Genomic DNA, 12,323 nt, shown 5'->3' with positions numbered 1-12,323 from the left:
GTTGTGAGGATCGGGCACATTCTGTCCCACAGTAAAAGCTGGGTGAGCGCCCCGCCATTGAAAGACCAAATTGTAGAATGTCTTCATCCTGCAATCAGAATACGATCGGTGCCATAGGGGCAAGACATAAACTTGTTAAATCAATTGATGCAACGGCCATATTGCTCCAAGATCCACCACAATTCTCTCCTGGATGTAATGAACAGCAGAACAAACCCCTACAGTTAGATCTGAACTCAGTGGAGTCTCAGCAGATGGGGTGAGCTGCTGACTTCCCCCTCCCCCCTGCGCTGTACATGGATCATTTAAACCGTGTCTTGTCAGTAGCAATGCTCTGATTGTGGATCAAATCCAATGAACTTTTAAAGTTGGAGTGTTAACATTTGGGCAAACTGAATAAAGCCCTTTACACACGTGAAGTATCTGAACGGTCTCCCACCAGCGAGGCTGTGTTGCTGTGTCAGTAATTGGGACTATAGAGCAAACCCCTTTCCACTTCCAGGTGGTGAACAATCTGTTCACAATGTCAGCTTACCTACACGTTTTCAGCTCAGACATGGATCTGGAAATCTACTGGTAACGGGTTCCACATTCTTAGCACTACATAAGAACAAGGAGCAGGAGTAGGCTGTTAGGTCCCTCAAGCCTGCTCCGCCATTTAATAAGATCATGGCTGATTTGATAGTAACCTGAAACCTGTACCCCGTCTACTCTCGATAACCTATCACCCCCTTGCTTGCAAAGAATATATCCACCCCTGCCTTAAAAATGTTCCAAGACTCTGCTTCCACAGCCTTTTCAGGAAGAGGGTTCCAAAGACTCACGACCCTCTGAGAGAAAATAAAATTCCACCTCATCTCTGTTTTAAATGAGTGACCTCTTATTTTTAAACAGGGCCCCCAGTTCTCGCATCTCCCACAAGTGGTAACATCCTCTCCACATCCACCCTGTCAAGAACCCACAGAATCTTTTATGTTTCACTAACCAGGTAAAGAGAAGCAAAATACTGCAGACGCTGGCTATCTGAAATGATAAAAGAAAATGCTGGAATTCTCAGCAGATCTGGTGGCGCCTGTGGATAGAGAAACATCGTTTTCATTTCAGATCTGTAACCTTTCATCAGAACTGCACTGCATCTGATCCGTTAATTATGCCTCTCCACTCAAAGATGCTGCCAGATGTGGTCAGGAAACTCAAGAAGAAAAAGAAAATCCCCTTTGAGGAATGGAATCAGAAGAGAATGAAGGGTGAACTGTCCCACTGACCAGAGGCAGTCAAAACATCTTTCCCTTCTTTAAGACGCTGGAACATTGACTCTGATGTTATCAGTGAAATTAACTGACCAGAGACCTTGAAAGGATTCTCGTTACTGCACATAATGAATTCAAACCTAATATCGGCTTCGGGACAATCAGAGTACTTGGTTACAGATAAGACACTGAAAGGCTCGAAGGGAGAAGGCACCGGTTGTAGGAGAGCTGGTTCCTGGTGACATGGATGTGTGTGCAGTGTGTGGGATCTAACTGTTTCTATGCATCCACAATGAATGTCCCATTCTTTAATTTGGAGGAGTAAAACTGATAGAGAACGATAGTCATCTGGGTAGCGGCAACCTAAAGATTACGCTCACTGACACCCTGGTTGGGATATCTTGTAGGCTGAACTTGCCTAAGTCTCTGTGGTACAACTGGTCAGCGTGTTTACCTGTTAACTGAAAGGTTGGTGATTCATGACCATCCAGGGCTGAAGGTATTACTGTTTTTCCCTGCATCGGCATTCATTATCACATAGTTCCGGATTGTCATTGGGTACTTGGGCTGTAAAATAATGTCCCCAGAATGGTACCAGATACTGTTACCCAGTGAGCTCCCACACAAACAGCTTTTTAAAAAAAATCATTTTTCTGTCAAATACAATGAGAAAAGGTTTGGACGTACTACGTACCTCCATCTAACCAATTAGAAATCTATGAAATTATTGGATCCAAACAGACCATTCCTTATTCTCTCTTCCTTGGCTCAACAGTGAGTGGGACTGGGAAAAGCAAAAAAGCAGCAATATTCCAGCCCCGCACTCTCCATTCACCCGCTGCCAGCAGAAAGCGGCGACTGCAGCTTCAATCAGCGGGCTACTGCCCATCCCTGGGATGCGAGATATTCCAACCCGGCCCAAACCTCCCAATACACCGAGCACAGGCTCAGGAAGACGCAGGTAGATTGTATGCCGGTCACTAAACCTCCGAGCAGCATTTACAGAATACCCGAGTGAGTGAGTCACAAAAAGAGGTCACACCAACTTTCTAAAGCCCTTCACTGTAAAATTCCTTCATTTTATTGAAAAGCTGACTGTTGTGAATCTGAAAATGGGCACCATGAGATTTGAGTTACCGAGTGACTTGTCTTCCATTGTTTGTCTGTCAGGTTTGCAATTCAATTTGTGTTGGACATTGAAGAGAATCAGATTTCATTGAGGTCACAAAGCAAGGAAATGATAAACCCAGGAACAAATCCTGAGGAAAATGGATCACAGTATTTGGAAGGAGGTGCAACTATGGAGTGGAAGATGTGAATGATGTGCTTAATGATTGAAAGGAATACATTGCAACCTTGGGACTTTGGTGGGTCGATTACGTTTTACACTTTGCCATTCAGAACAAGCTGATGTATCAGGTTGAAAGCAACAGGCCTCTTCGTGTCTGTTTGGATATGGAGTGCGCTTTCCTCATGTTCCCGGCTAGCTCAGTCGGTAAAGCATGAGACTCTTAGGCTTGGCTTCGAGCCCCACGCTGGGCACTGTAATACCTCTGAAATCTTACTGCTTTCAAATAGGAAAAAAGAAATAATGCAAACTATTCGCTGCACAGTAGACATTCACCACTGAAAGCAACTGACAGACATTAAATTCAAAGCACTTTCCTGTCACATTTCTTTCTGCTTCTGTCCCTGCCTCGCCTCCAGCTCCCTTGGCCCGTCCAGCTCCCAGGTCAATTAGCTGCTTGATACAGGGGAAAGGTTGCAGAAAACAGGGTAAAGAGACACCAGGATCTTATCTTCCTGATTCTCCCAGATTCTGATTACAGGAATGTGCGCAGTGCCGATTATCCACAGTCTCTCTCTCCTTCCAGTCTTGTGTACGTTGCTCAGCTTTGAAATTGATCATATTTTCACACTGGCTTTCAATGTAAGAAAGCAGAGCTGTGATAAGCTTATATTTTTCAGCAGATATGTTGCAAATAGGATGATGATAAAAGTGCACTTTGGATGCGGTGAGCTCCAGTGAAGGATTGGCACCATTAATGTGTCGTTCAATTAGTCTCGTGACAAATCTCGTGCTGGAAATGACAAGAAAACTCACTGAATTTGCTCCGTGTTTTGCTTTGATAAGAGCCGAATACACGGTAAGAAAGCACACCTCGCCAGAATGGTTTATAAAATCGCAGAATGAATGACCTGTGTTGTTGGGAAACATAAAATTACAGAAAGTTACAACAAATAAAGAGGCCATTCGGCCGTGCGTGCAGCTTTCAAAGAGCAATTGTGATTGGTTGATTGATCAGGAGTGATAGTTGTGCCAGTGTAAACAGTAGGCAGCAATATTTGACCTTCTCCCACCCATATTATGCGTTTCACCACCATCTCCATTGTCAGTACTTTGCAACCAGCCCTTCTCTCCTTTAATTCACTAAATCCACCTCAGTGTTTGTTCTCCACTTGTTCCAAGTGTGACATTTCCAGCTCTGCGGCGAAACTTAGCTAGAATGTTACTTACCTCTTCTCATCCCAAGCCTGGATACTATCTGGGTCTTGCTGCATTTGGTCATGGACTGCTTCAGTATCTGAGGAGTCACGAATGGTGCTGAACATTGTGCAATTATCAGCGAACATCCCCACTTCTGACCTTATGATGGACAGAAGGTCATTGATGAAGCAACTGAAGATGGTCGGGCCGAGGACACTACTCTGAGGAATTCCTGCAATGATGTCCTGGAGCTGAGCGGATTGACCTCCAACAACCACAACCACCTTCATTTTAGTTAATTATGACTCCAACCAGCGGAGAGTTTCCCGCTGATTCCCATTGACTCCAGTTTTGCTGGAGCTCCTTGATGCCACATTCTGTCAAATGTTGCCTTGATGTTAAGGGCAGTCACTCTAAGCTCACCTCTGGAGTTCAGCTCTTTTGTCCATGTTTGAACCAAGGTTTGATGTCAGGAGCTGAGTGGCCCTGGCGGAACCCAAACTGGGCATCAGTGAGTAGGTTATTACTAAGCAAGTGCTGCTCGTAGCACTGTACGTGGCCCCTTCCATTACTTTACTGATGACGGAGAGGAGACTGATGGGGCGGTAATTGACTGGGTTAGATTTGTCCTGCTTTTCGGGTACAGGACATACCTGGTCAATTTTCCACCTGGCCGGGTAGATGTCATTGTTATAGCTGCACTGGAACAGCTTGGTTCGGGGCACGGTAAGTTCTGGAGAACACGTCTTCAGTACTATTGCCGGAATATTGTCAGGGCCCATAATCTTTGCACTATCCAGTGCCTTCAGCCGCTTCCTGATTTCACGTGGAGTGAATCGAATTGGCTGAAGAATGACATCTGTGATGCTGGGGACCTCTGGAGGATGCCGAGATGGGCCATCTACTCGGCACTTCTGGCTGAAGATTGTAGCCTTAACTTTTGCACTGATGTACTGGGCTCCCCCAACATTGAGTATGAGGATATTTGTGGAACCTCCTTCTCCAGTAAGTTGTTATAATTCTCGACTGGATGTGACAGGAATCCAGAGCTTAGATCTGATCCGTTGGATGCGGGATCGCTTAGCCCTGTTCATCAGTTGCTGCTTATGCTGTTTGGCATACAAGTAGTCCTGTGTTATAGCTTCACCAGGTTGACACCTCATTTTCGGGCATACCTGGTGCTGCTCCTGGCATGCCCCCCTGCACTCTTCGCTGAACCAGGGTTGATCCCCTGGCTTGCTGGGAATATGCCGGGCCATGAGGTTACAGATGATGGCCAAGTACAATTCTGCTGCTACCAATGGCCCACGGTGCCTCGTGGATGCCCAGTCTTGAGTTGCTAGATCTATTCGAAATCTATCCCACGTAGCACGGTGGTGATGTCACACAACATGATGGAGGGTTTCCTCAATGTGAAGGCGGGACTTCGCCTCCACAATGAATGTGCGGCGGTCACCCCAACCGATACTGTCATGGACAGATGCATCTGAGGCAGGCAGGCTGATGAGGATGAGGTCAAGTATGTTTTTCCCTTACCACCTGCTGCAGACCCAGTCTAGCAGCTATGTTATTTAGGACTAAGCCAGCTCGGTTAGTAGTGATGCTACCGAGCCACTCTTGGTGATGGGCATTGGAGTCCCCTGCCCAGAATACATTGTGCGCCCTTGCCACCCTCAGTGCTGCCTCCAAGTGTCGCTCAACGTGGATGAGCACTGATTCATCAGCTGAGGGAGGGTGGTACGTGGTAATCAACAGGTTTCCTTGCTCACGTTTGACATGTTGCCAGGGGACTTCATGGGGTCTGGAGTCAATGTTGTAGACTCCCAGGGCAACTCCCTCCTGACTGTATACCACTGTGCCGCCACCTCTGCTGGGCCTGTCCTCTGTGGGTCAGGACACACCCAGAGATGGTGGTGTCTGAGACATTATCTGTAAGGTACGATTCCCTACATCAGGCTGTTGACTTGACTAGTCTGTTAGACAGCCCTCCCAATTTTAGTGCTAGCCCCCAGATGTTAGTAAGGAGGACTTTGCAGGGTCGGCAGGGCTGAGATTGCCATTGTCGTTTCCAGTGCCTTGGCCAATACGGGGTTGTCCGTTCATTCCTTTTCTGTGGCTTTGTTGCAATTGAGTGTCCATTTCAGACGACATTTTAAGAGTCAACCACAGTGCTATGGGCCTGGAGTCACGTGTAGACCAGGCCAGGTAAGGACGGCAGATTTCCTTCCCTAAAGGAGCACCAGTGAACCAGATGGGTTTTTACACTAATCCGCAATGGCTCCATGGTTATCGTTAGACATTTCATTCCAGATTTTTATTTTATTCAAATTGTGGAAATGTCACAGTCGAGAACAAACACAGAGGCGGAGCATGGGAATGAAAGTTGGACTGGCTGGAATTCGAACCAGGGAGTATTACCCTGGCTCTCTTGATTACTAGTTCAGCAGCAATAGAACTACACCATCGTTTCCCCCAAAGTAAGCAATCAACATTACCATTCCGTTAGTTTTCCTAATTACTTGCTGTACCTGCAATCTCTTACAATTTAGATAATATGCTTTTCATTCTTCCTGCCAAAATGGACAATTTCACATTTGCCCACATTATACTCCATTTGCCAGATCTTTGTCCACTCACTTAACCTGTGTATATGCCTTTGTAGGTGCCAATGTCCACTCCACAAATTACTTTCCCACCTATCTTTCTGTCGTCAGCATATTAAGCAACCAGACTTTGGCCCCTTCATCTAACTCGTTTATAAATATTGTAAGAAGCCGAGGCCCCAGCACTGATTCCTGTGACGTACCACTCGCCCTGTCAACCAGAAAATGAGCCATTTTTCTTCATCTCTGCTTCCTGTTAGCTAGCCAATTTCTATCCATGCCAATCTGTTAACCCCTCCAACATGAACTTTTACTTTCCACAAAAATATTTGACGTGTCACTTTATCAAATGCCTTCTGCAAACCTAAGTACAGTACATCCACAAGTTCCCCATTATACACAGCACATGCTAGTTCAAAGAACTCTAACAAATTGGTTAAACACGATTTCCCTCAACAAATCCAAGTTGACTCTGCCTGATTACCTTGAACTTTTTAAAGTGTCCTGCAATAACGTCACTAAAAATAGTAAAGAATCTTTCCCCTATGACAGATGTTCAGCTAACTGGTCTGCAGTTTTGCGCTTTCTGTCTCCCTCACTTTTTGAGCCAAAGTATTTCATTTGCTGTTTTCCAATCTCATGGAATCTTGCCCAAGTATAGGGAATTTGGAAAATTAAAACGAATGCATCAAATATCTCACTCGGCACTTCTTTTAAGACCCTAGGGTAAAGTCCATCAGGACGCGGGGGCTTGTGAACCCGCATCTCCAACAATTTGCTCGGTAACACTTCCCTGGTAATTGTAATTTTCTTGAGTTTCCCTCGCTTCAATTTCCTGATTTACAGCTAAAGCTGGAATGTTACTTGTCTCCTCTGATCTGTGCAGGCACCTGGCTGGAATGTTAAACGGTGACGTCATGCAGCAGCACTTTGGGTCTTTGTTTTGAAGAAATGGAATTCGGCTGTTCTCATTAGGAATGCTGGAGACAGACTGATCAACAATGTCATCATCAAATGGCACAGCGCAGTAAGAGGACATTCCACCCATCATTACTATGCTTAAGCTTTTTACAAAGACCCTCCTCATTCATCCGATTTTCCTTCCTTCTCTGCGAAACCCCGATTCCTCCCCTCTGAACTCATTCTCCAATTTCACTTTAAAAATACTGATTTAATAAAAATGATATTGAAAGATGAGAAGGAGCTTCTACAGTGCCAAATCTGCTAAATTCTGCAGTGTTAACAAAGTTTCCTTGACCCAATGACACCAAGAATTGCACTTGAGATTATTACATAGTTTTTGAACAAAATAAGTACTTAAACTGTTGATTTGGATTTAAATTTTTTAATGAAATTTATTCCGATCAAGCGTCTCCTCATTTTTCTCAGTCAATATATACAACCTAATTCCTCTTGCTGTACAACCTGTTACAGAGGCTGTTATAGAAAAGAGGGAAAGGTTTGCTACAGCTAGGTTAGGGCACAACTAGAGGACTGTGTATAGTTCTTGGAATGGCACCTTATAAAGGATCAATTTTTGCCTTGAAAGTTTCAGAGGAACCGCATTGATTAAGTTGGTGGGTTTTGGAAATAGAATAGAAGTTGTACATCTGCAACTATTACATTGGGAGGACCAAACGCAGACTGGGTGACCACTTTGCAGAACACCTTCTGTCTGTCTGCAAGCATGACCCAGGCCTTCCTGTCGGTTACCATTTCAACACACCACCCTGCTCTCATGCCCACATGTCCGTCCTTGGCCTGCTGCAACGTTCCAGTGAAGCCCAACGCAAACTGCAGGAACAACACCTCATCTTCTGATTAGGCACTTTGCAGCCTTCCGGACATAACATTGAGCTAAACAGCTTCAGATCATGAACTCTCTCCTCCATTTTCACCCTTTTTAAAATCCCTTTATAAAAATGTATTTTATTTACTTATTTTTTATTCATTTATTCATTATTTCATCCCCCCCTTTTTATCCCCTTTTTAATCCTTTTTTCCCAACCCCCTCCCTCTCACCCCACCCCAACCCAACTCCAAAAGTGCCATCTGTTACTCGCTCCATGTTGTTCTTTCACAAAGTGCTGACCCTTATCCTGCTATTCACACATTCTGCTTTCTTACTTTTATGCCACTATTAGCACCTTTTTCAGCCCTCACCACTGCCATTAACACTCCCTTTGTCTTGTGTCCATGATATCTTTGTCAGTCTCTCCTTAGCCCCCACCTCTCGCTGACCTTCTACCCAGCTTCACCTGGGTCTCTCCCCGCCCCCTCCCCACCCTGGACCGCTTGAACAGTATAAACCCCATCACTTTTTACTTCTGAAGAGGGGTCACACGGAATCGAAAAGTTAACACTGTTTCCCTCTCCACAGATGCTGTCAGCCCAGCTGAGTTTTCCCAGCATTTTCTGTTCTTATAATATATAAGAGGCGCTTGGCTAACCAGACGGCAGACGGAGAAAAATGTAGCAAAGACTGAAGTAACTCACTTGGTCGTAAAAGTAATTTTTAAAAAGCAACAAAGCAGAACATGTTTGAAAAGGTGAGAAAGTTGTGTGTTGATGTGCAAACAGACTTGGCTGTGCTTGTACAAGGAAGACAGGAAGTTGTATCAATTCCTGCAGCAAAATTGGTTAGCGTGTTGGACCAGCTGAAAGTTTGGTGGTTCAAAACCACTCAGGAACGAAACGTCCGAAGTTTTTTCCCCCCCATCAACACTCATTGTCATAAGGATCCGGGTTGTCAATGGCGGCAGGAAAGTTTTCCACAAATGTTGCCAGTTCTAATGTTCTGCAGTGAGTTTCCAACCAGAGAATCTTCCGCGTGTAAAGGAAATGTGATAACTAGTAGGCTATGAAAGCAACATGCAGCTCCTTGCAGAATATCAAATTGTGCTGTCTTATTGTACTTCAGGACCTTGTTTTGTGGAAGTATAATTTGGCGGAAAACCTTAGCCATGCGGCAGAGAAATTAATCTAACATTCGAATCATCAGGTTACAGAGCACATCAGCAGCTCATTCAACACCTCACACGTGCGAACAACCCTACAGCAAATCCGCCCCCATCTTTCCCTCTTTTTTCTGAGCCATGCATTTTTCAGAATATCATTCAAAACCTGGAGAAGTATAAATGTCACTTTGTCTTGAGATGATGCATCCAGTTACTATTTAACAAAAACGGGAATGATGCAACCGTTCCTCACATTTAATTCTGTTAATGCTTCTACCCCTTTCCGAGCGGGGAAACTTTCCGTGTGTGAGAGACCGTGATCCCCATTACCTTACACAAACCCTGCAATGTAGCGGGGAAACTTTCCGTGTGTGAGACTGTGATCCCTATTACCCTACACAAACCCTGCAATGTAGCGGGGAAACTTTCCGTGTGTGAGAGACCGTGATCCCTATTACCCTACACAAACCCTGCAATGTGAAGAGCCCAATTTAACACACAGAAGACAGAGAGCCGGGATTTTTCAGGTTGGAAAGACATAACTAGCGGAGTGCCACAAGGATCAATCCTAGGGCCTCAATTATTTACTATCTTTATTAATAACTTGGAGGAGGAAGAAGAGTGTAATGTATCCAAATTTTCTGACGATACAAAAATTTGTGATGAGGACATAAGGAATCTGCAAGGGAGTATAGATAGGTTGAGTAAGTGGGCAAAAAACTTGGCAGATGGAGTTTAATGTAGGAAAGTGTGAGGTCATGCACTTTGGATGGAAGAATCAAAAGGCAGACTATTATTTAAACGGAGCAAGACTCCTAAAAAGTGCAGCACAGAGGGATCTGGGTGTTCTTGTGGATTAAACACAATAGGTTAGCATGCAGGTGCAGCAAGTAATTGAGAAGGTAAATGGAATTTTGGCCTGCATTGCTAGTGGTTGGAGTTCTAAAATAGGGAAGTCTTGTAACAACTGTGCAGGGTGTTGGTGAGGCCGCATCTGGAGTACTGTGTACAATTTTGGCCCTCGTATTTAAGGAAGGATATACTGGCATTGGAGGCAGTTCAAAATAGATTCAGCAGGCTACTTTTTGGGATGAAGAACAGCGAAACAGGTTAAGCCTTTATTCATTAGAGTTTAGAAGAATGAGGGATGATCTTATTGCAACCTACAAGATTCTGAGGAGGCTTGACAGGTTAATGTAGAGAAGGCGTTTCCACTAGTGGCGAATCTCGAACTAGGGAACATAGTTACAGAATTAGGGAGCACTCATTTAAAATTGAGATTCGAAGGAATTTCTTCTCTCAGAGGGTAGTAAATGTCTGGAATTCTCTACCCCAGAGAGTTGTGGAGGCTAGATCACTGAAAGTATTTAAAGAAGAGGTAGATTTTTGAAATATCGGGGAGTTGGGAGCTATGAGGAGCTGGCACAAAAGAGGAGTTGAGGCCTGGGGCAGATCATCCATGATCTTATTGAATGGTGGGGCAGGGTGGAGGGGCCGAATGGTCGACTCCTGCTCCTTTTTCTCATGTTGTTATGTTCGTTTGAAACTTGCCTCTGGTGAAAGGGGTCGGAAATATAAATAAAAGGCACCGGTTACATAGATAAGCCAGGTTGTAAAAATTTGGTGTAGCTTCCCTGGTGGTCTAGTGGTCAGGATTTGGCGCTTTCACCGCCATGGCCAGGGTTTGATTCCTGGTCAGGGAATGATAATTTGTTGACCTCGTGCAAACTATGGAAATGAGTTTGGATAATCTCCTGAGAGAAATGCAGGTCACCTTTGCCAGAATCAGAGGCGTGGGAGCTCGAGTTTTGCATCAGAGTTGGAAATGTCACCCGGTCACAACCGGTAAGGAACAAACACAGAGGTGAAGATAGGGAATGAGAGAAGGCCTGTGGTCGGCTGCAAAGCGCTGTCAATAGAGAGGATGGTGCACTGCAAAATTAGTGATAATAGGGAAGATTTTACTGTTTACATCGACACAAATATCTCCCAGATCTAGTCCCAAATCTCGTGTTAAGTGAGAAGAAAACTCCTCGCTGAATCATCCACTTCTTAGCTGCACCTCCTTCCAACATTGCAAACTCCCCCTGCGTCTTCCATCTTGATATTTTTCTCTGTAACATTTTAATATGAAGCTGCACAACTAATGTGAATAAAGTTTGTGATGGTAAAAATGTGTTCACCCCCTCGGGAACTGAACCACATTGACACACACAGAGGAACACACACAGACATATACACCCAGAGCGACAGAGGGCAAGGGTTAGTCTCTAAGGAGAGACAAACACACAGAAAGCAAGCATATCACCAATCTGGTTCCGTTTTTGTTCCTCTACGAATACAAGTTTTGTGAATGTTTTCATGAATGAACGGAAATAGGAAAATCCCCTTGGATGCTTTGGTACTTGGATGGATTTAATTGAATCTAACCGAGAATTAACTGTAGACACAGAGTTAAAACCAGGTATAATGAGCAGCGGGGAAACCCCAATGGATTTGAACTCCATCTCCTTAACCACTCGGCCACGGCAACTGGCCCTATGGACAGGTTAATGTTGTTGGTATCTCAGATGGCTATAGCAGAGAGGCGGGCTTTCGGCCCATCTTCTCCGTGCTGGCTGTCTGGAAGAACAACTCAACTACTTCCACTGCCGTGCATTCTCACAAAAGCAATTGATATTTGTATTGCTTCTCCTCCTTCTCCCAGTTAAAATTAAACCCAATACATGCCCGCATTCACTTTGAGCTGGCACTTTTTCGTCAGAAAAGAGCATTCAAAGTGGCCCACAGGTGAACCACCTATAACTTTGGCAGCGGTTCCACAAATAATGGAACCTGAATCCAGCACCTGAGGCCATTCGGCCAGGCTACCTCTCTCAACCTGCTGTTTCCCGTCGCCTTGATGGTGTTTCCACTGAAACAGAACATTAAAAACATCGAAAAAGGAACAGGAATTAACCATAAACCCCCTCGAGCCTCTGCTACCACTTAAAATGTTCATGTCAGATCCCCAAGCTCAGCACCA

General features: G+C 44.7%; 1 protein-coding gene and 1 non-coding gene across 2 annotated transcripts in view; one reads left to right on the top strand and one right to left on the bottom strand.

Moving 5' to 3' along the window:
* Positions 1-12,323, bottom strand: part of LOC144697978 (uncharacterized) — a 608,842-nt gene that overhangs the window by 230,996 nt on the left and 365,523 nt on the right. The gene's annotated exons all lie outside the window — the stretch shown is intronic.
* trnae-uuc (transfer RNA glutamic acid (anticodon UUC)) lies at positions 10,930-11,001 on the top strand. The gene has a single exon. It is a non-coding gene; the product is annotated as a tRNA-Glu (tRNA).

Source organism: Cetorhinus maximus, chromosome 23 (assembly GCF_964194155.1).
Source record: "Cetorhinus maximus chromosome 23, sCetMax3.hap1.1, whole genome shotgun sequence".
NCBI classification, from domain to species: domain Eukaryota; kingdom Metazoa; phylum Chordata; class Chondrichthyes; order Lamniformes; family Cetorhinidae; genus Cetorhinus; species Cetorhinus maximus.
The sequence above is the reverse complement of the archived record's forward strand: the minus strand, read 5'-3'. Positions and strand labels throughout refer to the sequence as shown.